The sequence below is a fragment of the Rana temporaria genome, chromosome 1, assembly GCF_905171775.1.
Source record: "Rana temporaria chromosome 1, aRanTem1.1, whole genome shotgun sequence".
Classification (NCBI taxonomy): Eukaryota; Metazoa; Chordata; class Amphibia; order Anura; family Ranidae; genus Rana; species Rana temporaria.
The window spans coordinates 74431644-74445551 of NC_053489.1; positions in this window are offsets into that span (position 1 = coordinate 74431644).

A 13908-nucleotide genomic window follows, 5' to 3' on the forward strand; every position below is an offset into this window, starting at 1 on the left:
GACCGACGTAAGGTCACCCCTCATATAGCAGGGGTAACCTTACGCTTACGGAAATGACGTAAACTACTGTGAATCGGTGCAAAAACATTCCGGAATCTGCGTATCGGCTCATTTGCATATCCGTCGCTGAAATGGACGTAAACGCCACCTAGCGGCCAGTGTAGTATTGCATTTAGGATCAGGCGGTGTAAGTGACTTACACCAGTCGGATCCTAGCCTAATTCCGGTGTATCTTGTTTTGAGAATACAAAACAATGATACACCGGCGGTATTTTCGAATTACACCGGTGTATCTGTAGATACACCGGCGTAATTCTTTTGATAATCTGGCCCATGGTGTTTTGCTTTTAGGCAAAGAAGTTACATTTTGGTCTCATCTGACCAGAGCACCTTCTTCCACATGTTTGTTGTGTCTCCCACATGGCTTCTTGCAAACTGAAAACGGGACTTCTTACGGCTTTCTTTCAACAATGGCTTTCTTTTTGCCACTCTTCCATAAAGGCCAGATTGTGGAGTGCATCAATAATAGTTGTCCTGGGGACAGATTCTCCCACCTGAGCTGTGGATCTCTGCAGCTCCTCCAGAGTTACCATGGGCCTCTTGGCTGCTTCTCTGATTAATGCTCTCCTTGCCCTGCCTGTCAGTTTAGGTGGACAGACATGTCTTGGTAGGCTAGCAGATGTGACATACTCTTTCAATTTACCAATGATGGATTGAACAGTGCTCCGTGAGATGGTCAAAGCTGGGATTTTATAACCTAATCCTGCTTTAAACCTCTCCACAACTTTATCCCTGACCTGTCTGGTGTGTTCCTTGGCCTTTATGGTGTTGTTTGTTCACTAATGTTTGCTAACAAACCTCTGAGGACTTCACAGAACAGATGTATTTATACTTAGATTAAATTGCACACAGGTGGACTCTATAAACTATTTAGGTGACTTCTGAAGGCACTTGGTTCCACTAGATTTTAGTTAGGGGTTTTAGAGTAAAGGGGCTGAATACAAATGCATGCCACACTTTTCAGATATTTATTTGTAAAAAAAAAAAATTGAAAATCATGTATAATTTTCCTTCCACTTCACAATTATGTGCCACTTTGTGTTGGTACATTTCCACTTTTGGTTGTAACATGACAAAATGTGGAAATTTTTAAGGGGTATAAATACTTTTTTCAAGGCACTATACATGTGCCCAATACTGAACTCTGCAACAGAATATTCTCCAGGACAGGTAATTATTTACTCTAACTCCTGTTCCCAAAATATCCCACCTTCCCTATCCCTCTAACCTAATATAACATAAAACATTCCCTCTTATCATACATACACACACACACCACAAACTCACACCCAGATGATTACCTACCTGTCAATAACAGCAGTAGCTTTCTTCCGTGTTACCTCTACTCCCCCAGGAATCTTCAACAGTTGTGGCTGTACCTGTGCAGAGAGTCCTTGAATGGTCCCATATACATCACTATTGTTTGAGTACACTTGCGAATTTCAAGTCTGTGGGAACTCACTGTGCAGCCAATGTTTTCTGAAGAGAGAGAATAGTAATTATATACTTCCTTACACCCATGATGTCTCATAGGAATTGCAGACAAATATGTAGGAGGGATGGAGGGAGAGAGATGGGTATAAGTCACTGCTGTCTCTCATTCGCCTGTACTGTATGTGTAAATTTTATATGTGTAAAAATACATTTTTTTTCAACAGGAGGAGAGAAGAAACTGAAAAACATGTGGAAAGGAGCCAAACATTCCATCTGCTGGCAGCATATATGATTAAAACCTGCTTGCATTCAACTATCACAAATAGGGACGAGCCGAGCACATCTTGGTTCAATTCGAGCAGAGTTCAGAAAACATAAGTAAAGTTCTGGTGCCAAATCTGAACCCCACTGAAGTCAATGGGAGCCAAATTTTAAAATCAGTTCTGGACATTTTTCTGGGCTAATAGGCATGCAGTTTTCCAACAAATTACATTGGAAGCTGTGCATTGCCCTGAGTGACAAGTAGCAAAGCAAAATATTTTTAAAAAAACATTTTATTTCCCATTACAAAGTAATGCTTAAAGTGAAATATTAAACATGCAAAACTCCAGTAAATAACATGCCTGGGGAATTCCCACACCTTGCCTTGGAAGTGGTTCCCATCAAATCTGGCATTGACTGATAAGAGGGACCTAATGCAAAAGGACAAGGACTCTTCCCCACAACCCTGGCTTGGTTTTTGTGGGGATCTTTGGGGGGCTTATCTGAATCTGGAAGCCCCCTTTAACAATAATAATATAACCTGATATCAACTAATAGGAAACCCACACACGCTTTTTTTCCCTCTTAACTAAATATGGATTTCTAGCCATCTAATTGAATGGGGCCAAGTGAGGTCATTAGTTGTTAAGGACTTGGTGGTGCCTGCAGCCTCCAGCTTCCTTAACAACCATTGACAGTAGAAAGTTGTCATGTATAATACAGGTAGTAATTCTGATTTTATACATGACGTTCAGCTCCAGCTGAACATGTAATTGTTCGGGCATAAAAACCAAAGAAGAACAACGGACATGTCAAAAAGTCAATCCACCCTGGTGGAATATTCACTCATAGATCACTCAATGTGTAGGGTGTTGTTACCGTAACCAGGGACCATATTGAGCACAGCATATCCCGGTATAGATCACCAGGAAAAAATGGGTTGCAATGGTAACAAATGGATCATAATAGAGTGTATCTAAAAGTTATATATTAATGAGGCAAGATATGGCAAATGTGATATAGTAAGCCAAGATAGTAACACAGCTTCACAATGACACATGAAATAGGAACACCAAACAAAACACAGATATAAGACATGGCATACAACATTAAAAGGAACATCTTGACGCCATGTAACAACATGCAGACACGATGTCTGGTGAAAAACCGCCTTGTACATAACAATTAGGATGGGGGATCCTCAGTAAAAAATGACATCCTGTCTGAGTGTGGCCCCAAGGAAGGGAATGTGAAGGAAGGACAGGGAATGGGGAATGCGGGATAGGACAAGGGGGAGGGAGCCATCTGATGGTGGTTGGAAATACAGGAGCATGGGGGGCTCCAATTGGAGATGATGGAGGAGAGGGAGATTCAAGCTGAAGTGTTGAGCTGAGGAAACAAGAAATCCTACAGTACTGGGGACATTGGCACATTTGATAAAACAGCACAAGGTTGAACAACGCTGGTATTAATAGGTCAAGTCCACTCCAAGTACTCATATATAGTATACTATTAGCTTGACAGCTAAGAATATCGTTCCTCTAAAAAGAGATGCACCTGAGGCAATGCTGAAATGTTTAGCCACGGTGTACTGAGACACCAATAGGGTAAAAGATAGCAGGTGACAATATCTCCAACTTCAGAGATAGAGGTACTTCATACTATGAAGTAAGCAGAATAGGACAGGTTGTATCCAGTGGTAGGCGTGTATAATGGGGGGTACATTATCATTCCCATGCTGTAGGTAACCACTGACAGAAGATTCTCTGTTAGCCGGTCCATAGACAATCCATGACGGTGTCACCGGATGTTTGCTGCTTTGGGGTAAGCTGGACCACTGTCTCTGATGTGCCATGCAGCATCTCCCGTCTCCTCTTTCAGCAGGCTAGCCCAAGGCAACAGGACTTGCGTTGAAGTTGACACTTGTAACTTCAACGTGTTTCGCTATGAAAAGTAGCTTAGCTTCATCTGAATGGTGATAGGACGGCATCCATCACTCTCTTATAACAGTCATTTCTTTGTGGTGGTGCCCCCATACATAAAAGATTTAAAGTGATATTCATTTTGTCGTTTTTAGTATTGATGATCTTCATTAACCAATAGAGGTTGAATAAAGGATAGACAGGTAAACTCATAATTGCTTATCTGTTCGATTATTCACCATTTATATGAAGAAAAGAAAAAGAAAAAGAAAAAAAGAGAAATAAAGGAGGGAAGAAGTAGAGAAAACGGAAAGAAGAAAAAGTAGAAGCGAACGAGGGGGGTATTTAAAATAACTGAGATTAACATTTAAGAAAAACGGAGCAGAAAAATATTTACACAGAAGGTAGAGATAGGTGGCTTGGTAGAAGAGATTAAGAATAAGCATCACTTCTAATTCAGATGTAATTTAGGGGGACCCATTTCAAGGGCAAAAAATGGAGTGTTATCAACTCTCCAGGAAAACCTGGAGGTTTAACTCTGTATTCAAGCTTACCGGCATGAGGCACTTTGACCTTTATATTCACCATTTTCCTGTTCGGCAAGCTCATCTAAAATGTCAAAGTAGCCTTTAAGTACCTGCCTATACTGACAATCGATATGGGTATGAGGTATTACATTTCAAATGAATTGCCCCATTGTGCTAAATACGATTTAAAGCTGTACTCTAATATAAACACACAAATGAGTGTAGTTATGCAATAATAAATACATTATTACATTAGTTTAAATGCAAGCTGTATAAGTGTCTGAATTTGGCTTAGTATTCTCCTCTTGTAGTCTACTGCACACTAGGGCTTAAGTATCAGAGCAAGAAGCAGCTAAATGATCAAATATAATATAAAGTAATAATAAATATAAACCAAATTTCATCAACCATGAAAATCAATCACATGATTGTCATTCACGTGATGCACCATTAGTAATTCAAAGTGCACAATCTTTTTTTTTTTGACAGTAAAAGGAAAGTGCACAATCTTAAATAAAAAAAAGCTTAGTCATATAGAACGGTGCAAATCAGAAATTCATACAAATAAGTGTAAAAAGTTCATCAAAAGTAAAGTCTATATTTACAGTATGTGCTGAAAAGTGCTCAGGGCTCTCTGTAAACATTAAAGTAGCAAACGTGCTCCAAAAGTGCCTGCCAATATTACAGCTCCATACCAGAACCGAATGATCTCAAATTGTAGAGATCATTAGCGCCTGTGTGTAATCCAAATAGCCAGCACTCTCAAAACTACATCAATTTACCAAAGGAATGCAAAAGCATAAATATAGACAGCTAACAAGCAAGCATCGGCTGCAGTCTCATCCAAGTAGCTTTGGCGTGATGTCACAGACCCAACTCCACTTGATGCATATCCCTGTAAGAGGCGTCTTCTGGGATTGGAGAATCTTCAATCCCCGAAGACGCCTCTTACAGGGAAGCGAGTCGGGTGGAGTCAGGTCTGTGGCATCATCATGCCTAAGCTGCTTGGATAGGACCGTGGCCAAGGCTTTATTTATGCTTTTGCATTCCTTCAGTAAATTGATGTAGTCCATTTTGGAAGTGTGACTGGACAGATACCGGTCGCTGAGCCTTGAATCCTGGACCTGTATGGGGATACCTGTTCTGAGAGAAACTGGCTCTTTGGATTACACACAAGCTATCTCTATAATTTGAGATAATTTGGTTCTGGTATAGAGCTGCAATATTGCACAAGCACTTTTGGAGGGTGGAGTTGGGTCGGTGACGTCATCACGCCAAAGCTGCTTGGATGGGTCCGTGGCCGAGGCTTGATTGCTAGCTGGCTTTATTTATGCTTTTGCATTCCTTCTGTAAATTGATGTAGTCCACCTTGAAAGCGAGACTGGAAACCAGACAGATACTGGTCGCTGAACTTTGAATCCTGGACGTTTATGAGAAAAGCTGTTCTCAGATAGGCTGGCTCTATGGATTACACACAGGCCATCTCTATAATTTGAGATCATTCAGTTCTGGTATGGAGCTGCAATATTGCACAAGCACTTTTGGAGCGTGTTGTGTTTACAGAAAGCACTGAGCACATTTCAGCACGTATATGTGTACTTTACTTTTAATGGACTTTTTACACATACTGTATTTGTATGAACTTCTGATTTGCACTTTTCTATATGATTGGGCTTTGAATTACTAATGCAACATCTTGTGATACGTGGAAATCATGTGATTTGTTTTCATGGTTGATGAAATATGCACTTGGTTCGTATTTATAATTAGTTTATATTATATTTGATCATTTAGTATATCTTTTTAATATTTTGCAAGGAGGCAGTGTACCTTTTCCTAGTTTTTTTTATCACTTAATACCTGGTAGTTAGGTGTATTTAGGTGCACCAGCTCTTATTTTTCTCATTTCTGATCACAAGATTCTGTTTTTTCTTTGAAAGAAGCCGCAAAAGGAGCCAATTAGTTGAGCTGCAGTGGAAGAAGCATGTTGACAAATGGAGAAAGCAGAGCGACAGAAAGATAAGCATATCAGAGTGCTGCTTCTCATTTCACTGTCCAGTCAAAGGGTTGGAGAGGGGAGGAGATCTGTACGTTCAATGGAAATTGTAGCAGATAAAGATAAATCAGGTAAAACTGCTCCCATATATGTATTTCATCTGTGTATGTAGCTATTTGCCTAAAATTTAGCCTTAAAATGTTCCCATTTAATTTTGTAATATGTGATGTAACTTCTTTCAAAATATGCACTTAATTATAGAATGTAAACTATTATATTAATTTGCGGAAATGTTTCAGGGAATTAGGTATTGTGGTTTTATGAAAGAATTGCTTTCTCTGATGTCTCTTTATTAATTTAGCATGTATTCAGTGTTCTGTTTTCCTTTCTATTACATTTTAATAATGCAATTCTCCATTAAGAAGTCTGGTCAGCTTAAGCTGCAGTATTGATCAGTAAACCAATTCAGGCATGTTCAGTGCAATAGTGCAGAGGTCAATGATGGTAACCCATGTCAGCCAAACTTCATCATTGAACAATTTAGAGGAAACAGGACATTTCAGGATGATCTCTCATTGGTTTGTATGGGTAATGGAGTTTGCATACCACACATGCACATTGTTAACCACTTAAGCCCCGGACCATTTTATTGCTAAATGACCGGGCTACGTTTTGCGATTCGACACTGCGTCGCTTCAACTGACAATTGTGCGGTTGTGCGACGTGGCTCCCAAACAAAATTGACTTCATTTTTTCCCCACAAATAGAGCTGTCTTTTGGTGGTATTTGATCACCTCTGCGGTTTTGTTTTTTTTGCACTATAAACAAAAATAGAGCGTCAATTTTGAAAAAAATTCTATATTTTTTCCTTTTTGCTATAATAAATATCCCCCAAAAATATATAAAAAAAAAACATTTCTTTCCCTCAGTTTAGGCCGATACGTATTCTTCTACATATTTTTGGTAAAAAAGATTGCAATAAGCGTCTATTGATTGGTTTTCGCAAAAGTTATAGTGTCTACAAAATAGTTTTATGTCATTTTTATTAATATTTATTTTTTACAAGTAAATGCACTGGCCCAGATTCAAGTAGAATCGCGCAATATTTGCGTGGGCAAAGAGCAAATTTTTTTCTCTGCGCCCACGCAAATATTGCGCTTTGCCCGCGATTCACGGAGCAGTTGCTCCGTAAATTGCGCGGGCAATATGCTAAACAGCCGGGCGCAAGGCTGCCTAATGTAAATGATCCCGCCGGGGGCGGGAATCATTTAAATTAGGCGCGCTCCCGCGCCGAGCGAACAGCGCATGCTCCGTCGGGAAACTTTCCCGACGTGCATTGCGGCAAATGACGTCGCATGGACGTCATTTGCTTCTAAGTGAACGTGAATGGCGTCCAGCGCCATTCACGGTTCACTTACGTAAACGACGTGAAATTTAAATTTCACGGGCGGGAGGCGCAGCTATACTTTAGCATTGGCTGCGCCTGCTATTAGCAGGAGCAGCCTTATGCTAAAGGCGCCGTACGGAAACTCCGTACCTTGCGTACGCAGGGCCCGCGCAACTTTTGTGAATAGGTGGTAGTATGCAATTTGCATACTATACGCCGATCACAAAGGCCGCGCCCCCTAGCGGCCAACGCAAGAATGCAGCCTGGGATGTGAAGGCATAAGGAGGCTTATGTTTGTCACATCCTAGGCTGCAGTCGGTGTAACGAGGTTCCTGAATCAGGAGCACTCGTTACACCGGAGCAAGTAAGCACTTGCGCCGCGCAACTATGGTTGCGCGGGCGCAAGTGCTTCTTGAATCTGGGCCATTGATTACTGTGAAAATGACACTGGCAGTAAAGGGGTTAACCACTAGGTGGAGCTGTAGGGGTTAAGTGTGCCCTAGTGAGTGTTTGTTACTGTAGGGGGGTGGGCTGTGTGTGACATGACACTGATCTCCGCTCCGATTACACGGAGCGGAGATCAGTGTCATTGTCACTAGGTAGAGTGGGGAGATGCTTGTTTACATTAGCATCTCCCCACTCTATCTCTCCGTGAGACGATCGTGGGTATCCCCGCAGCGATCGAGTCTGCGGCACCGTGGTCGGGTTCACGGAGGTCGCCGCGGGCATGTGTGAACCATAAAGGGGATGTATATATACGTCCTTTTGCCCAGGAGTGCCATTGTGTCTACGTTTATGTACGTGTGGTGGTCGGGAAGTGGTTAAATCCCAACTCCAAGCCCTGCCCCCTTCCCCATGGAGACTTCCAGCATGTATTTCCATACATCCTCAAACCTGTCATATTATGTTTAGAGTCCTTTTTTTTCTTTGGAACTTCTCCAGCGGTGGGGGATTTTTATTTTTTTATTTCTTTTGTTCTTCCCTGTGTTTTTATTCTTTGTATATTTATTTATAATTATGTTTAGTTTGTATGTAGCACCGTGGCCCTGTGAGATACGACATTTCATTCTACTGTATGTCCTCACGTGTAGTAGAATGACAATAAAGATGCACTTTGCAGGGGAATTTTCCCCAGAGCAGAAAATATATTTTTTTTCTTATCACCCAGTGGGACTATCTTTTAACCACTTCAGCCCCAAAGGATTTGGCTGCCCATTTTTTTGCGATTCGGCACTGCGTCGGTTTAACAGACGCGATCGTGCGACATTGCACCTAAACAAAATTGACGTCCTTTTTTCCCCACAAATAGAGCTTTATTTTGGTGGTATTTGATCACCTCTGCGGTTTTTATTTTTTGCGCTATAAACATAAAAAGACAATTTTGAAAAAAAGCAATATTTTTTACTTTTTGCTATAATAAATATCACCCAAAAATATATAAAAATAATTATTTCTTTCTCAGTTTAGGCCGATATGTATTCTTCTAAATATTTTTGGTAAAAAAACGCAATAAGCATATATTGATTGGTTTGCACAAAAGTTATAGCGTCTACAAAATAGGGGATAGTTTTATGGCATTTTTATTAATATACTTTTTTGTTACTAGTAATGGCGGTGATCTGCAATTTTTATCGTGACTACGACATTATGGTGGACACATCGGACACTTTTGACGCTATTTTGGGACCATTGTTATTTATACAGCGATCAGTGCTATAAAAATGCACTGATTAATGTGTAAATGACACTGACAGGGAAGGGGTTAACCACTAGGGGGCAAGGAAGGGGTTAAGTGTGTTCTAGGGAGGGATTCTAACTGTAAGAGGACTGGGCTACGAGCGACATTATAGTGATCACTGCCTCCAGTTGACAGGGAGCAGTAGATCACTGTCCTGTCACTAGGCAGAACAGAGAAATGCCTTGTTTACAGGGGGACATCGAGTCTGCGAGTCCCACGGGCACGGTCACGGAGCTCGCGGCAGGGGTGTGTACGTGCCTGCACAGCAGCAATTTCAAAGCAACGTACAGGTACGTTGCTTTGCGCAGCCATGCCATTCTGCCGATGTATAAGTACAGGCGACGGTCTTCAAGGTGTTAAAAAAATGCCCAGGCTTAGTTTGATTAAAGGAGTTGTGCAACATATTATAATAGTATTCAGGAAATTGTTACAGTGCCATTTAGGTCAGTCCTTGAGTTGTATCTTGATCTCTGAACTCTCAGTTCATTTTAGGAAATTGCATTGCATGCTAGAAATATATCATAATTTTATAGTGACACACAAAACATAAGACAAATAGGTGGATTCAGAAAGACTTAGGCCGGCGTATCAGTAGATACGCCGGCCTAAGTCTGAATTTGCGCCGGCGCTAATTTAAGCGTATTCTGGAAACCAGATACGATTAAATTAGGCTCAGATACGAGCGGCATAAGTGTCTTAAGGCTCGTACACACGGTCGGACATCCAACAAAATTTCCCTTGGATTTTTGACTTAATTGATTTGTCCGATCACACCCATAGCATACACACACTCGGACTTTTTCCTCAACCAACACGAACGTAGTGACGTTTTAACGTACGGCCACGCGATTCAAAGAGGAAGTTCAAGTTTCGTACGTCCCGCGTTGCGTTCCATCAGCTACTATATAGTTAGTTTACGTTTCGTGTGAGTGCTTTCCCGATTTCCATTTTCGTGCCTTTTTGCTCGTTACTTTGCGTGCGTTCGCTCGATAACGAGATGTTGCGGAATCCAGCGAGAGAACGGGCTCTTTATGGTCTTGGAGTTCTGGCTATTGCTCAAGCCCGGACCAGGACCAGGAAGAGGAGGACTGTTTGGACCAAAAATTGGTTGCTTCATCGGGACCAATTTTCACATATGGCATTGCTGAGGGAGCTGCAAGAAAATAAACCGAATGATTTTCGGAACTATCTTCGGATGTCAGATGCCTGCTTCCAGCGTCTTCTAAACTTGCTGTCCCCATATATTAGCAAGAAGGACACCTGTATGAGGCCTGCTATTCCTGCAGAGCAACGGCTCATAGCCACTTTGCGATATTTGGCGACAGGGAGAAATCTACAGGACATAAAGTTTACTACTGGGATCTCTCCCCAGGCTCTGGGACACATAATTCCGGACACTTGCTGTGCCATTATTCAAGTCCTGCAGAAGGACTATATTCGGGTAAGTTTTTTTCTTTGTTTTCACATTTGATACACTTCATGATTTCTACAAAATATTTTATTAGTACTTTGTCTTATTTGTATATATTATGTTATTGTCTACCCTCTGGTGTGACAGTCACAAAAACCCAAGTCGGTTGCAACCTGATCCTTCCTTGGTTCACCATATTGGTCCCATGGAAAAGGAGAGAGTTCTTACCACTTGCCAAGCTTTAAGCATTTAACATTATCTACACAAAATGTATTTAATCTGCCACCAGAGGGAGTCATGAAGCATATTATTTGCTCTGCTTCTTAATTGTTATTCCACAAATGTTTGGATATATTTTAGTGTTCTCTTGCCCCTATAATGTATGTTTTCAAAATGCTGATAATATTTTGTGCTCAAGTCTTAACTAATTTTTCTTTGCTTCACTCCACAGTTTCCTTCAAACCCTGAGGAATGGCAGGATGTTGCAGCCCAGTTTGCCAATCAGTGGAATTTTCCCAACTGTGGGGGTGCCATTGATGGCAAACATGTCCGAATTGTTCCTCCACCGGCCTCAGGCTCTTTTTTTTATAATTATAAGGGCTTTAACAGCATAGTTCTGCTTGCTATTGTTTCAGCAAATTATGAGTTTTTATATGTTGATGTCGGTATGAATGGTCGTCATTCCGATGGAGGTGTCATGGCTCATACCGAATTCTATCAGCGTCTTACGTCTGACACCTTACATTTGCCACCTGCGCAGGACAACGTGGAGGGCCTCAACTTTGTATTTGTGGCAGATGAGGCGTTTGCTCTTGGGGAACATCTTTTGAAGCCCTTTCCAATGAGGAACCTCACTCGTGAGCAACGGATATATAACTACAGACTATCTCGTGCCAGAAGGGTGGTTGAAAACGCCTTTGGCATTTTGTCATGTCGTTTTAGGCTTTTTCTGACTGCCATTCACTTGGCGGAATACAAAATAAATCATGTGGTTTTGTGCTGCTGCATCCTCCATAATTTTCTACGGAGGAATGCTGCTAACTACATAGGTTCCGGGCATACTGATGACCCCTCAGGTGGACGTCCAGCTGAAGATGCAGTGATGCCAGCCCTGCAACAAACTAGACCTGCTGTCTCCTCCCAGAATGCCCGTCTGGTGCGGGAGCAATATATGGAGTATTTTGTGGGTAGAGGGGCAGTGCCTTGGCAGCAAGATGTCCTTTAGTTTTTTGTGAACCTTTATGATGTTCCTTTTGAAAACCTTAAATTTGTTTCCAAGATGCTGTTATGTGTGTTTATTACTATTATTTTACTGATTAATGAAATGTTGCTGTGATTACCATTAAATATTTTGAAACAACCAAATGTTTAATTAGCCTTTCTAAAGTTACAAACAGCTATGTGTATTATTATTATGCCTTTTGTTTCTGCTACACACCTTTTCCATATGCAAATATACTGGTAGTAGTGATCAGATAAATAATAATCCACAAAATGTTTCAAAAAATATATTTGTTCAATCCTGCACAATCCAATGTCACTTTTTGGCAGTTTACAAAATCAAAAAACATTGGTAGTTCAGGAATAACACAATTGTGTATTTTTTGGGTTAAATGCTAAACATGCATCTTTTCAAACTCAGCCCTAGACATTGAAAACTTTTTTACATCAAAATTTTTCCTTTTTCAGCTTTCTTCACGCAACAAATAAAAAATTACCAATGTAAATGTCTGTCCAGATGCACTTTTGTTCATTCTGTGTTCCATTTTTGGGTGTGGCAAAAATGCATGCACAGTGGTCTCCATGCGCCCCGTGGGTTGTGGTTGGCTGTAGCTCACAACATGTAGTTAGCCTTATCACCGGAAACGGACTACCATGTTGTGAGCTAGAGCCGACCGGAACCATAATGGAGTGCATGTCAAACCCTGTGCCTGCATCTTTGTCGCATACAAAAATGCACACCAAAATGAATGGAACTGCGTCTGATGTGAACTGACCCTTAGCACAGTCTTTAGCAACTCTCCTTCTCCTGGTGCAATCCCAGGGTCAGAATGACAAGTTGTTCCACTTTTGGCCTCGATACATTGGGCATTTCTATATGTGCATTTTTGTCTGATTTTAAGGTCAAGCCCTTAAAATATTACAAAATGACATTTGTAGGCACCAGGAGAAGAAGAGTGGATAAACACTCAGCTGAGACCCTGAAATCACACATAAAGATAGTCATTTTGTGGTAATGACCAACCATTAAAACTTTTTTTTTGGAGAAAAAAGTCAGATTTTACAAAATGTGCGTAGTGCAAATAGAATTAGTGCAAATTCTTTGAATTATCACAAACTGAGCATGTGCAAACAAGGCTAATTACAAATATTTCCATGATAAAACCTTGAACACGAGGGAACATTTGTAATTATAAAACAACGATAGAAAAAAACTAAAATTTTGCTAACAGGTCGTAATAATCCCGGATTCGTCTCTGAACACCAGTGGCAGCCTCGTTGAGATTTTCCAGCTCTGTCATTGCCTGCAGCATATCAGCACTGATCCGACCAATAGTGCATCCTGGTAGTTGGTGGCCTTGGAAAAAGACAAAAATGTATTATGTGTTTGATGGTGAAGTGACTGAGGCAATCCCAAAATAAAGAAAAATTTTACAATGGGGTCTATTTTCTTGAAATACTTACCTAAACCTAGACACTCAATTAGTCCTAACAACCTTTTTCATCTTCATAATACACCTACACTACTAGTGAATGTACACACTACAGATAATACTCTGTAAATCTTGGGCCAGGTGCATATCCATGTGTCTTCAAATGCATCTACCTAAACACCACTGCCACCTCTCCCTTCTACATGCTCAAATGTTGAATACACTAAATAATTTGCTATTGTGGTGTAGGCGTGTGTGGTGTGGACCTAGAAAAAAAAAACAGGTGTTGATTTTGCAAGGCACATGTTCCAAAAACGTACTGGGGCAAACAACAACCTCCGAAGGCTCATCTTGCATTTCTTGCACTCCTTCACCCTCAGCATATCTGGTGTCTGGGGATGTGCTGTCGACTGGTGGCTCTTTGCTGGGTCCGGCACTATCCTCCAAATCCTGCAAAGGTTGGTGTTGAGCACACTCACAATCCTCTAAAATGAAAGAATAAATCATCTATGAATCCT